Source organism: Parus major, chromosome 14 (genome assembly GCF_001522545.3).
Source record: "Parus major isolate Abel chromosome 14, Parus_major1.1, whole genome shotgun sequence".
NCBI classification, from domain to species: domain Eukaryota; kingdom Metazoa; phylum Chordata; class Aves; order Passeriformes; family Paridae; genus Parus; species Parus major.
Genome location: NC_031783.1, coordinates 752,006 through 764,414, shown reverse-complemented (window position 1 = coordinate 764,414; position 12,409 = coordinate 752,006). Strand labels below are relative to the sequence as shown.

Genomic DNA, 12,409 nt, shown 5'->3' with positions numbered 1-12,409 from the left:
CAGGGAACAGGGAGCAGGGAGCAGAGCTCTGCAGGCCCCAGGCTGTGCAGGGAGCCGGGCAGGATGAGGCTGGCTCCCACAGCCAGCACGGATGTGACAGATAAAGCCGTGGGATTAGCAGCGTGTATGGTGTCAGGAGAGCAGCATCCCCTTTGCTGCAGCAGTCACCCGAGCTGAGCCAGCCTGGGGGAGGCAAGGGCAAGACATGGAATCCTCCTGGCTCCCGACCCTGCTCCTGGGTGGGCTCTCCCTGCCTCATGTCCCTCCAGTCCTGCCCTTCGGATCCGGGGGGCTGTGCCATGGCTGGGGTGGGGACAGACCCGGGACGCTGTCCCAGACCATGGATGGGTGCGGCCCCCCACGGCACATCTCTGCTTGTAGATGTACAACAGCTACATCCTGGTGTGGATGGCAGCGTGGCACCAACATGGGGGGCTCTCCCAATCCCTCTTGGGATGGATTCTCTTCCCTGCTGGCCTTGGGGATGTGGAGGACAGGAACAGCTCTCTGCCCATGTGCTGGGATCTCAGTGGGCTGAGAATTCTCTTGTCTGCCTGGTGAACAAACCTAGGGCTCTTCCACCCTGCTGATTTACCACAGCCAGGCCAGATTCTTCTGGTGCTGTGAAGTCCTAAAATACACATTTGAATTTCACATTGCAATTGAGTTGCCATCCAGAGCCTTTTATCCAGTTTCCAGTGAGATCAAGGTGACCCACACTCTGAGGTTTCTGTCTGTGATGGCATATGCTCAGGGGTGGGAGGCCTGGATTGGGATATGCATCCTTGGAGGGGTCTGGGAGGGAGAAAGTAGCAGAGCCAAGCATTGATAGATACCGAGTTGAGTCCTAAGATTGGGCTGATCTTACCAGAGGGATGTGGGAAAGATGGTGACCAGAACTGGAAAGGACACGAGATTTGCCTCCATTTCTGGATCTTAGAATGGGAGGAAGAGGGATTAGGGAGTTTAACTGAAGCACTTCGGCTCCTTGGAGTCAGCTGGCACATCTTGAGAGACAATTTGAAAACACAAAGGTGAGAAACAGCAGGGTATCAATCAATGCCATGCTTCCCTGTATAGGAGCTGATGTCTGTTGGAGGCAGAGGCAGCGAAGCCCCCTCAGTCCCACATTCCTGTGCCCCCACTCTCTGCAGGATCCTTGGTGGGCAGAGCCAGGGCTCAGGGTGCCAGGCATCTCCCTCCTCCACCTGGCAACCCTCTATTATTAGGGATTTTAGCTTTCCCTTTCTAGATTGATTTGGTGGTGGTGGTTATTTTTAGCTCCTCCAGTGCCTTGCAGATTCCTTGAGGGATTCTTTCTTTGCTTCTCCCTCCCACAGGTTTGTTTGTAATGGAGCCACGTTGATTTGGCCACAAGCAAGAGGTTCCAGTGCCGGTGGGGGCTGTGCTGCTGCTCAGGGAGCAGATCTCCCCCTGGTTTAACTCAGCTTGATGTGTCCATGGGGTGCTCCCCTATGCTGGGAAGGAGCAGCGCTCCCCCCTACAGCCAGTGGTGTGGATCCTGTGCAGTCCCCACCCAAAATCACTGCCAGAGCACACTGGGTGGCTCGGTGGCTCCTTCTCCCCTTGCTGCTCTCTGCACTGCCCTCCCTGAGAGTTCTCTCTTTTCACTACCCATGGGGAGAAATTCAGATCAGCATCACTGTACATGGAAACAAACCCCAGGCTCCTCCTGCAGCTCCACAGCTAGGCTGGATGGAAATTTTTCAGCATATTTTAAAGCCCAGCACAAAGTAATTCAAAACAAGTTGTGGGTATATTTTGGACTCTGGCGGAGCTGTTGTTATCGCCTCACTTCACCCACTGGCTGTCCCAGACAAGGGCTCACTTTGAGTGTTCCCTTCTGCTGAGCAGGGGGCAATGTTTTCATTCCTGATTTAGAGCATCTGTCCCATGGGGGTCCAGCCCAGCACAGCCAGGAGCCCATGGCTCACCTGTCACCACCAGCTCCAGGGCTGCATTAATGTTCCCTAGAAAATGTGACTCTCTTTGGACTCAGCTGTTCTGCTCACCCAGGGTTGACACTTGGTGGAGCATGTGTGAAGGTACAGTTTGTGCTCTGTTTTTTCCAGGATTTTTGTTTTGTAGAGCAGAGTGAGTTGTGCTTGTTTTTAGACACCTAAAGTATAGGTTGATGCTCAATATAGGTTTGCTGGTTTTCCTAGGGAGAGGCAGCCCTGGGAGGTCTCACTCAGGTAGGGCTTTGGTGGTGGCATCTCCGTCACGTCCAGGAAAATGTTTTTCTGGAGCACTGATTTCCACAGGCTGCTCTTACCTGGGAGATGAGCACATGCTGAAGTGTTTTGTTGGACTTGTTCTTCCAAAAGGAATCCTGCAGTGGCCAAGGAGAACATTTCAAGCGTGAAAACCACTCAAGTTTACAACCAAACCATTCAAGCAAACCTGAAAGCCACTTGCAAGACCACAAGCATCATGGTGTGGCAGCTTCTCTTCCTCTCTGTGGATTGATCAGCTCCACGGAGGTGTGAGGAGAGAAGACACCAGGGCCACCTGTCCTCAAGGAATGTGCTGGAAGAAAAGACAGGGATCCATGCCTGTAGGGTGCTCTTAGTGGATTGCAAAGCCTGCTTCAGCCATCACCTAACTGCTTTCCATCAGGATCAGGTGGTGGCTGGCTGAAATCACGTCCAGAATTAGCAGAGGGCCTTAAGATACCTCTGTGATGAGCCTAATGCCAGACTGTGCTTTAATGGAGCAACCTGGTGCTGGAGGTGAAAGTTCTGGAGTGTGGAGCCAGAATCCACAGTGAACTTTCTTCTTTCTGGGCTATTTTCCTTGGTGTTGAATGGCAGCTTTTCTAGGGTTGAAGTTGTGATTGAGGTTTTCCCGATCTTTAATTTTGTAATGTTCATTAGCACGGTTCCTGTCAAAGAACAGCACGTTCCCTCCCTGTGCTCGCTGTCTCCCTGGTTAATAACCCTTTGCTGCTTTGGCTCTTTTGGAAAAAGATACAGGAGCTTTGGGAACGACTCCTGGTATAACAGACAGACATCAGCATTGCCAGACAGATCTGAAAAGCAGCGTTAATTCAAAGGGAAATGACTCAGAAGGCCCAGGGTACGCGTTGGGGAGCATTGATCCAACCTGTCTCAAACCATGGCACTGCCTGTATGTTCCTCCAGCTGCTGAGAGGTGCTCTGAACCCAGATGGTTGCTTTTCCTTTCAGGAATGGCCTGTAACAGCAGCTTCCTGCTCCTCCCTTCTTTCCCTGAGGTTCTGCTTTGAAGATGTCCCTTCCTGAGGCTCGTGGTGCAGTGAAAAGGCATTGTCAGGGTTGGGCAGTGCAGGAGAAGACCTGCAGTGCAAGAGGCAGGTGGAGGAGGCGCATGCTGTGCTTTGGCTGGGTTTGGCTGGGAGGTAGTCCTGGTTTCTGAGCATCTGTTCCGTCCTGAAGCCCCCACCATCTTCCTCAGATGGGTTTTATCAGCTCTGAAGAACTGAACAAGGGCTTCAAACTGAGGTTTGAAGTGAGCAAGGACAACTATTGCAAGACCACAGGGCAGATTCCTGCCTTGGGAGAGGTGGAGCAGGTGCTGGCATTGCACCCCAGACGCTTGGCCCAGAGCCTGTGGGTATTTCCTGGAGTTTGGGAGCCTCAGAACAGGGAACTGGCTGTGTCCACTGGGTGGTTTCAGTTAATCTGGATTTAGTTCTGAGGAGATCAGGACTGCTGTGTGAGTTTGTCAGTCAAGGAAAAGGAAGCAAGAGGCACCATCGTGATGTCCTAAATCTTGGTAGGTCTTCATCTTATGTGCCCTGGCCTTGACCATTTCAGGGTGCCCTTTCCACTGCCTGTGAAGGCACAGCTGGCCCAGAAACATTCCAGCCACTCTTATCCAGAGCAGAGAGCTCAGCCCTGCAAAACCAAGTTGTCTGTCTGCAGAACTTCCAGAAACTCCACTCTGGCCTGCAGTGGCCTGTGGACCTGCTGCCCTGTCACACCAGACTGGTGCTGAGGAGTTGAAAGCTCCTGCTTTGTGACAGCCTGGATGGAGTGGCAGTGAGGTGTGGAGAGTGCTGTGTCCTGGGACCTGCCTCCTGTGGTGTACCCACCCCATGGGCAGTGTTTGGTGAGCACCAATGTGTGGTTTTGGCAAAAACGTGCAACATGTTCTGCTCTGGAAAGGGAAGATGCCACAGCTGGAGACCGTCCTTGGAAGAGCATCCATGTTGCTACTGCCAGTGTGAATGCTCCACCTCATCTTTGTTCTTCAGGGCTACAGGTTTTCCCCAAGGACAAACTCTCCTGTGGTTTATCTTTGCTTTCCAAGTGTCAGAAACCACTTCTGAGGCCTTGAGGCTCACAGCAGCTAGCAGAGCACACACCATGCTGGGGTTGGTTGTGTCAGCTGCTGCAAAGTCTGATGCTGTGGGCTTGTCCCTGCAATTCTGTCGTGGTGTGTTGGTGGGCAGGTGTTGTCCCGTGTCAGAGAGGGTCTTGCACAGCCATGGGGCAGTCTCATGTTCTGGCCTGTGAAGCCCAAGCCCACGATACAAAGCAGGTAGTGAGAAGGTCACCTGCCTGGCTCATGTCTCCAGTGCTGGCTTTACCCAGGTTGTGGTCTTTGCTGATTCCTTGGTTGGAAATGAAAGTATCTCCTGCATCACTCCACACTCAGTCCAGGATGATACACAGCCTCTCACATCTCTGTCCCCCCACCATTGCCCCCCTGGGCATTTCAGATGTGGCAGCTGTGCTGATGGGCAGTGCCTCATCTGGAGGGTGTCACATCATGTGCTGCAGGTTCTCCTGCTGGGAGGTGACTCTTGCATGAAGAGTATCTTGTGTTGGAATAAAGTGCCTTTCAGCAGCCTGGCTGGCACAACAGTCCTTCGTGGGCTCAGAGGAAATGGGCCTGGAGGTGATTTAATGTTGCTGGTGCAGTGTGAACAGCTGGCTTCTGTTCAGCTCCCCAAGGGTGTTCAAACAACAAAGGCCAATTCTCACAGCCCTTGGGAATAGGGGGAGAATAAGAGTTTATGGGGAAACTGAGGCATGGAGGTTTTAGCTCACAGGTGAGGCTATGTTCTGGCCAGGTTCCCAGCCCTGGAAATGGCTTTGGCCTGTCCCTCTTGGCCTCTGCTGCAGTGCATCCCTCTTTCTAGTCATCAGCGCCTGATTTTTGGGTTGCCCTTCCCTGGGCACCTCTCTCTCTCCCTCGCTGTGGTGCTGGAGTCCCTCGTGCCACAGTCACTGAGGAGCTCTCCTCTCACTTGGCTGCAGAAATGGGCTCAGCATCCCAGAAATTCAGGCTTTTGTGTGGGAGCCAATAGTCACACAAGCTCCATCCAGAAACCATCATCATCAGCTGCTTGCTTTTTCTTGGTTTCTTTGAACTACAGCTCCCAGGATGCCTGAAGATATGCAGACATCCCGAAGACAGTGGTTTCCCATAAACTTCTGGGGTTTCATGCTTTGCAAGCAGGAATGTTTTTATTGCGTCGCAAATCCCTTCAAGTCCCTCAAACCTCCATGGCAGCCGCGGGGGCCGGAGTCGGCTCCGGGGGAGGAAAGCCAAGGACTTTTCTCTCCTGCATTTTTCTCCTTCTTGCAAGAGGGACCCTTGTAACTCCTTGTCATGCATTTTTGAGAGAAATTTTGGACTGGGAGGAAGTTTGAAAAATCCATGGTTTGACTGTAGGGATGTGTTTCCTATTCTCCTGGTTCCCATTATTTCAAGGGCTGCTAAGCAGTGTCCTGCATCCCCATGCATACTGAAGTGCCTTGGGCAAGGTGGGGAGGGGTTTTCACTGAACTGGGAAGAACCAGGACACAAGATGCAGATTCCTGCACCAGTGCAATGAGCCCAGGAGACTGGGGTTTAATTCCTGATGTGCTCACAAGTCCTGAGGGAAAAGCAGAGAGGGACGTTTTTGTTTAGCATGGACAGATGTGGTTGGAAGTGCAGCCTGGAGGGTCTCCTCCTCCCAGCTCCCAGCCAGATCCACCCAGGGGCCAGGGCACAAGTCCACAGCTGCCCCCACAGCTCTGCATCTTCCTGCAGCCTGGGACCAGGAGATGCTGGCAGCGGAGTGGGCTCTGTGGCGTGGACCAGCTGTCCCTAATAATCACTTACTCTCGGTAGGAGAGGAACCACAGAGGGCAGAATAGTGCTGTGGTAACACGGTGGCATTTTATGGTCGTGTTCTTCTGACCATCAAAATACTTCAATGAATTTTTCTTGTTTGGTGCTGCTGAACACCAGTTTTTTCTTCTTATAATCCAACTGGTGGTATTTTGCTATTCTCCTTTTTCTCTTTGGTTGCCCAGGACCCTCTATAGGTTGGGATTTAATAGATCTTAATTTCTTTGATAGGTCTTTACCGGTTGGAAGAACCTTGTGAGTGAAACACAGAGGTACTGGGTGCCCTTGGGCCCCAACTACCCAGATCTTGCAGCAGAGCCATAGCTCAGGCTGTGTGTGCCGCGGGATCAAGGAGTGGTTGGGGTTGGAAGACACCTCTGGAGATCATTTTGTCCAACTGTGCTAGAGCACAGCTTCACCTACAGCAGGTTGCACAGGATCGTGCCCAGGTGTGGTGAATATCTGGGGAAGGAGACTCCCCAGCCCCTCTGGGCAGCCTGTTCCAGTGTTCCATCACCCAGAGGGACAGGTCCTGGCCCTGCTTTGTACCATTCCTGAGCACTGACACCAGTGGGATGCTGAGGGGTCCATTTCTTCCATTTCTGGGCGGCTGTCCTGGTGCCTCTGGGGTCTGGGCTCGTTCTCTGTCACCCTTCTCCCATCCTTCACCCTCCCCCAGGATCATGCAAGCACACCTGGACACAGGAGTGCATCAGTGCAGCCCAGCACAGCCAGCTGCCGTCACCTGCCTGTCCCGATGGCGGGTGGTGAGGTCTGCTGGAGGAGATGGGTGCCAGCCAGGAGCTGAAACCATGGAGGTTCTGAGGCCAGCTCGCCTTAACCACATCAGTGCTCTCTGCTCTTGGAAGGGCCCAGCTGCCCAGCAGCCCAGAATAACAAGCTTTTCCATTCCTGCGCGCAGCGTGGGACGCGGGGCCATGGAAAACAAGAGGCGTCTCCAGCGCCAGGGCTGTGCACAGACTAAACAATGGCACCTCCCCCCGGGCGTCTGTCCCTGCGTGGGGAGCACGCTGCAGCCACACACTGCGGTGGCTGGGGCACGACGTGGTGCTGCTCACCATGTGTGGGCTCAGCTGGCAGGAGTGGAGGGAGGTGAAGGTCTCAGGAGGTCTGAGCCCCTTCAGGAACCTTCTCACTCACCCCTGCTGATTGCACATGAACAAAGAAATTGGTTGGATTTCCTTCTTTTCTTTATTTTCCCTGATATCTTTTTAATTAGGATAAAAGCTGTAATTTGTAGTAGGAGAATTCTGAAAACCTGGCTCCTGGCAAGACAGGAGCAAGTCTGCACGTTCCTCTGACTTGGCACATGGACAATCCATCATGTTCACACAGCCTGCTTGGAAGAGCCCAAGTGCTCCATCCTGCTGCTCAGGAAGGAGTGATAGATATCTTCATTAAAAACAATCACAGAGGGAAATGATAGAATTCTTCAAAACAAGCAAAGTGATGAGGGTTTTGCCCAAGGGAAGGGATTTTTGACCATGTTATTTTGTAGGTTTTATTTATTTGTTGTCTGTATATGGATGGATTTTTGGGTTTAAAGTAGACTGTTAATTTTGAGAGTGAAGCACACTGGGATGTGCCAGTCATGAAATGATTCTTTCCAATGATCTGTTTCATGGTTGGGAGTCAGAAAAAGATCTTTGCTTACCTGCAATCATAGGATCATGGAATGGTTTGTACTGAAAAGGACCTTAAAGTTCATCTCATTCCATTTCCTGCCATGGGCTGGGACACCTCTCATCATCCCAGGCTGCTCCAAGCCCCATCCAGCCTGGCCTTGGACACTTCCAGGGATCCAGGGACAGCCACAGCTTCTCTGGGCACCCTGTGCCAGGGCCTGCCCACCCTGCCAGGGAACAATTCCTTCCCAATATCCCATCCATCCCTGCCCTCTGGCAGTGGAAGCCATTCCCTGTGTCCTGTCCCTCCATCCCTTGTCCCAAGTCCCTCTGCAGCTCTCCTGGAGCCCCTTTAGGCCCTGGAAGGGGCTCTGAGGTGTCCCTGGAGCCTTCTCCTCTCCAGGTGAGCACCCCCGGCTCTCCCTGGATCTGGGGATGGATTCACTTGCAGCAGCTCCATAACATTCCTGGGCTAGGACTCTGGGGCTGGAGGCAGCTCTGCAGGTGGGGTCTCACCTGAGAGGGGCAGAATCCCCCCCTCCTGCTGCCCACACTGGGGCTCAGCCCAGCCCTGGGTGTTTCTGGGTGCTCATGGCCAGGGCAGGTCCAGCTCTCAGCCCCAAATCCTTCTCTTCTTTTCAGCTGTCTTACATTTACATGTTACAAATGGCAACAACAGGCTCTTGATGTGACAATGGCACAGGTGTGCAGATCCCAGTCTAAATATTGCTTATAATCTGGAGAGAAAACTTCCTGATCACCTTGCATTGTCTCCAGGATTCCACCTCTTCCAAGGTCCTGTAGCCCCTTTTTAGATCACATTCATACCCCTGGGCTCTCAGCAGCACATTCTGCTGCTTCCTTGCTTTGTCCACCCTTGGGATGCTTCCTGTGGGGATGGGTTTCCAGCTGGAAGGTGTCTGCTCAGGGGGCAGATGATACTGGTGCAGATCCAGTCCTCCCAGTGGCACAGACATGCTGGGGTGCAGAATGACTCACCAGGCTGTGGCACATGTGCCCAGCATCTCTGTCACAACACAGATGTTGGTCAGAGAGGGGACAGTGGTTATTGTCAAAATGCAAATGAGTAAAATTATTGTTTTGAGAGACAATTTTTAGGGGAAGGACATGCAAATTTACCTTCCATTCAGATTGTGCATTAGTATTAAAATGCAAAGTTTGAAAGCCAAAACAAAGGAACATTTTAATTTGGGACTCATCAGATGGTTCCTTCTGCTCGGATTAGCATCACATACTTTGCATCTAATGCTCTAAGTTTGACAAAACTCTGTTTTTCAAAGAAAACAAAAAGATGTTCTAAAAATGCCAGCCATTTCCAGGGATTCTGGCTGCCAGCTGTCCTTAAGTAACAGGGCTGGTGCTGAGCACTGGACAGGCCGATGGGAACAGGCTTTGTGGAGTTCAAGGGTTGGGTTGTGTGCTTGTAGGATGTGTGGTTGGGTTCCCTCCTGGATGCTGCTTTAGTCTGGCTTCTAAATAGCTTAGAAAAGATTGGATGTTAAGGAAAATTTCCTCACTGGAAGAAATGGAAGAGTGCTCAGGCATTGGAAGGGTGGTCAGGCATTGGAAAAGGCTGCCCCAGGGCAGGGCTGGAGTCACTGTCCTCAGAAGGATTTAAAAATGGTGTGGATGTGTCAGCTGGGGACATGGTTCAGTGGTTGCCTTGGCACTGCTTGGGGAATGGTTGGATTTGATGATTTGAGAGGACTTTTCCAACCTTAACAATTCCATGAAAAGCTGGTGCAGGGTTCTGCTCTGGGGCACAGGACCCCACAGGTCTGGTGGGACCTAGAGCTGCGGACAGCCTTCACCATCAGGGGGAAGGAGCGGGTGCAGGGTCAGGAGCTGCCTGCAGATGACTGAGGGAGGCTGTGCTGAAGGGGTGGGTTGTGTTTCTCTCCTTGGCTTTCCATATAAACACCCTCCAAATAAAACTTGCCTTTCCACAGCACTCGGAAGCAGCTGTGCTGCTTATTTAAACACACCGTGAGCTATCTCCGTCCTGCTCCCCCTGCTTCCCTTCTCCCTCTTCCTTGGAATACCGACCTGCCTCGTGTTGCAGACCAGAAATAGAGACTGGCCACTGACTTGCTAATTGTAATGCAGCCTGATAATGCCAGCTATAATTAGATCAAGGTATCCAAGTGCTTTTGCTGGCAGACGTTTCTGTGACCCTGTTATCATACTTTAAATAGAGGATCCCGTCTGCTCTGCCTGGCTTCTGGCTGCAGAGCCAGGTCCTGCAGGGTCCAGCTTGGTCCTTCCCAGGGAAGCCAGCCCAGCATCAGTCCTGGTGCCTGCATCTGCTCGGCTTGTGAAGAGCCACAGGGCTCACTGACAGGCACTGAACACTGATTATGTCCCCCAAAAGCTGGCAAATGTCAGCGACCACTGAGACTTCTGTTGTTATGAAAATCCCTTTCCCAAGTCCCCAGTGAGCACAGCTGTGTTGGCCAATGAAAGGAGCTGCCCTGGGCTGTGGTTTTCAGGGGGTTGCTCCAAATGTGACCAATCTTTCCTTTACTGTTTTAGGGTAATCAGAGCAATGGCTCATGTTGTGGTGAGCTGTGGCAAGGGGAGGAATGGCTCAGGATCAACTTACCTAGAGCTGCAGCCTCTTATCCCAGGGCTGTAAAACATCTCTCCTTGTTCCCTTCTGATGAGCCCTCTACATTCTTTCTTCACCCTCTCATGCAAATCCTGTCACTCTTTCCCCATCTGCAGCATCCCCAGGGTCCCTCTCCCTGGCCTTGGGAAGCCTCTGGCTGCTGCCCATCTGTCCTGCCCTTGAGCACCCTCCTTGCTGGGTCAGAACTGGCATCCCCAGCTCTGCTGGATCCCACCAGACAGGATGCTTTGGGTGTGAAGCTGCATCCTCAGCAGGTGGGTGAGCCAGAGTCCTCACAGGGCTCATTCCCTCAGCACTACCTGAGCCTTTGGCTCCTTCTCTGCAGCACCACCCAACCCTGGCACCTCCTGCAGATCCCCAGCCCTCTGGGATAACTCATGGAAAAGTTTGGTTGGGTGGATATGCCCAAATTCATCACTTGTTCTCAGTGTGGCTGCCCACAGCTGCTCTGACATGCTGTCTGATCTGTCCTGATGTGTCAGGGAGGGAACTGAGACCCCCTTGAACACCAGAGTGCCCTGTGGGGGGAGAGGTTTCCCAATGTCATATCCTGCAGGCAGGCCTGGGGCTGTCACAGCAGCAGAGCTCACCAGCTAATCACAGCTGAATCAGCCTGAGAAGTGGGACACTGAAATCCCAAAGGAAAACCAAGGACTTGGAGAAACTGGGTAAGCCAATGCCCCATCCTTTGGGAAGGAGCCAAACTTCCTGAGGTGTCTGCTGCCTTGCTAACCCAGCTGAGCTCCTGTGCTGTCCCTGGGGAAGGCACTTCACTGCTGTGTTCTGGCAGGACAACATCCTAGATTCCCATTTCATAGAATCCTAGAAATCATGGAATGCTTTGGGTTGGAAGGGATCTTTGTGATAATCTTGTTCGACCCCTCTGCCATGGCAGGGACACCTCCCACTATCCCAGGGTTGTTCCAAGCCCCATCCAGCCTGGCCTTGGACACTTCCAGGGATCCAGGGACAGTGACAGCTTCTCTGGGCACCCTGTGCCAGGGCCTCACCACACTATAAACAAAGAATTTCTTCCAAACATCTAATCTAAATCTTGTCTCTTTTACTTTAAAATTGTTTCTCCTTGTCCTATCACTATAAAAATTATTCAAGTAAAAGAGCGTGCTGCCTGTTTTTCAGTCCTGGGCAGTACCTGGGAGTGGGGGGTGAGTGGGGGTCGAGCCTCCAGAGGTGCAGCAGAAGGGCAGTGTCCCATACAGACATGGGAGTTCATCAGCAGGAGCCCTGGGTGGGTGACCCTCGCAGGCAGCACTGGCCATGTGCAATCAGCATCTGTCCCCAAGCTAAGGAAACACTTGGGGGGTCCTCAGGCAGGGTCCTCAGCGTTTCTCAGCTGACCTGGAGCTAAGGTTTGGGCTTGGGAAGTCCCTGTGGGCAATGTCCTGTGTCAGTCCCCAAAGCAGTGATGGAAGAGCTCAGCCCGTTGTTTGAGTGCCCCAGCCATGGGCACTGCTCACAGATTTGGGAGATTGAGTAGGAGGAATGTCAGCAGAGTGGAATATGTGGCTGTCTGCAGCTCACCAGATTGCCTGCTTGGTCACCCAGGAGTCCATGAAGGTTGGAGCCCAGTGCCCCAAAGCACTTTTTCAGTGCTGAGGGCAGGGGCAGGACAGCCTTGGCAGCATGGGGGTCTTGGGGCTGCTTCCTCCTGCACAGCTCACCAGGGGACCCCAGAGATTTTGGTGGGACTCAGAGTAGTATTCAGCATCTGCTTTCTCCCCTTCTCAGTGTGAACAAGCAGTGAGGCAGGGCCATGCAGGGTGACAGGAGCTCATGGGGTGCCAGCAGGGTTTGGTGACATGTCACTGCATCAGGAGTGTGGCAGCAAACCCAAGGCAAGTGGAGGCGAGGCATTGCTGCCTTCTGCCTGGTAGTGCCTCCAGAGCTGAGCCTGGTGCTCCTCATCTGAGCCTGATCCCACTCAGCTGAGCCTGGTTCTCCTTGGCTGAGCCCTGTGTCCCTC

General features: G+C 52.7%; 1 protein-coding gene across 2 annotated transcripts in view; it reads left to right on the top strand.

Annotated features, from left to right (window-relative positions):
* Positions 1–12,409, top strand: part of LOC107211356 (ankyrin repeat and fibronectin type-III domain-containing protein 1-like) — a 185,343-nt gene that overhangs the window by 127,610 nt on the left and 45,324 nt on the right. The window lies entirely within an intron of this gene.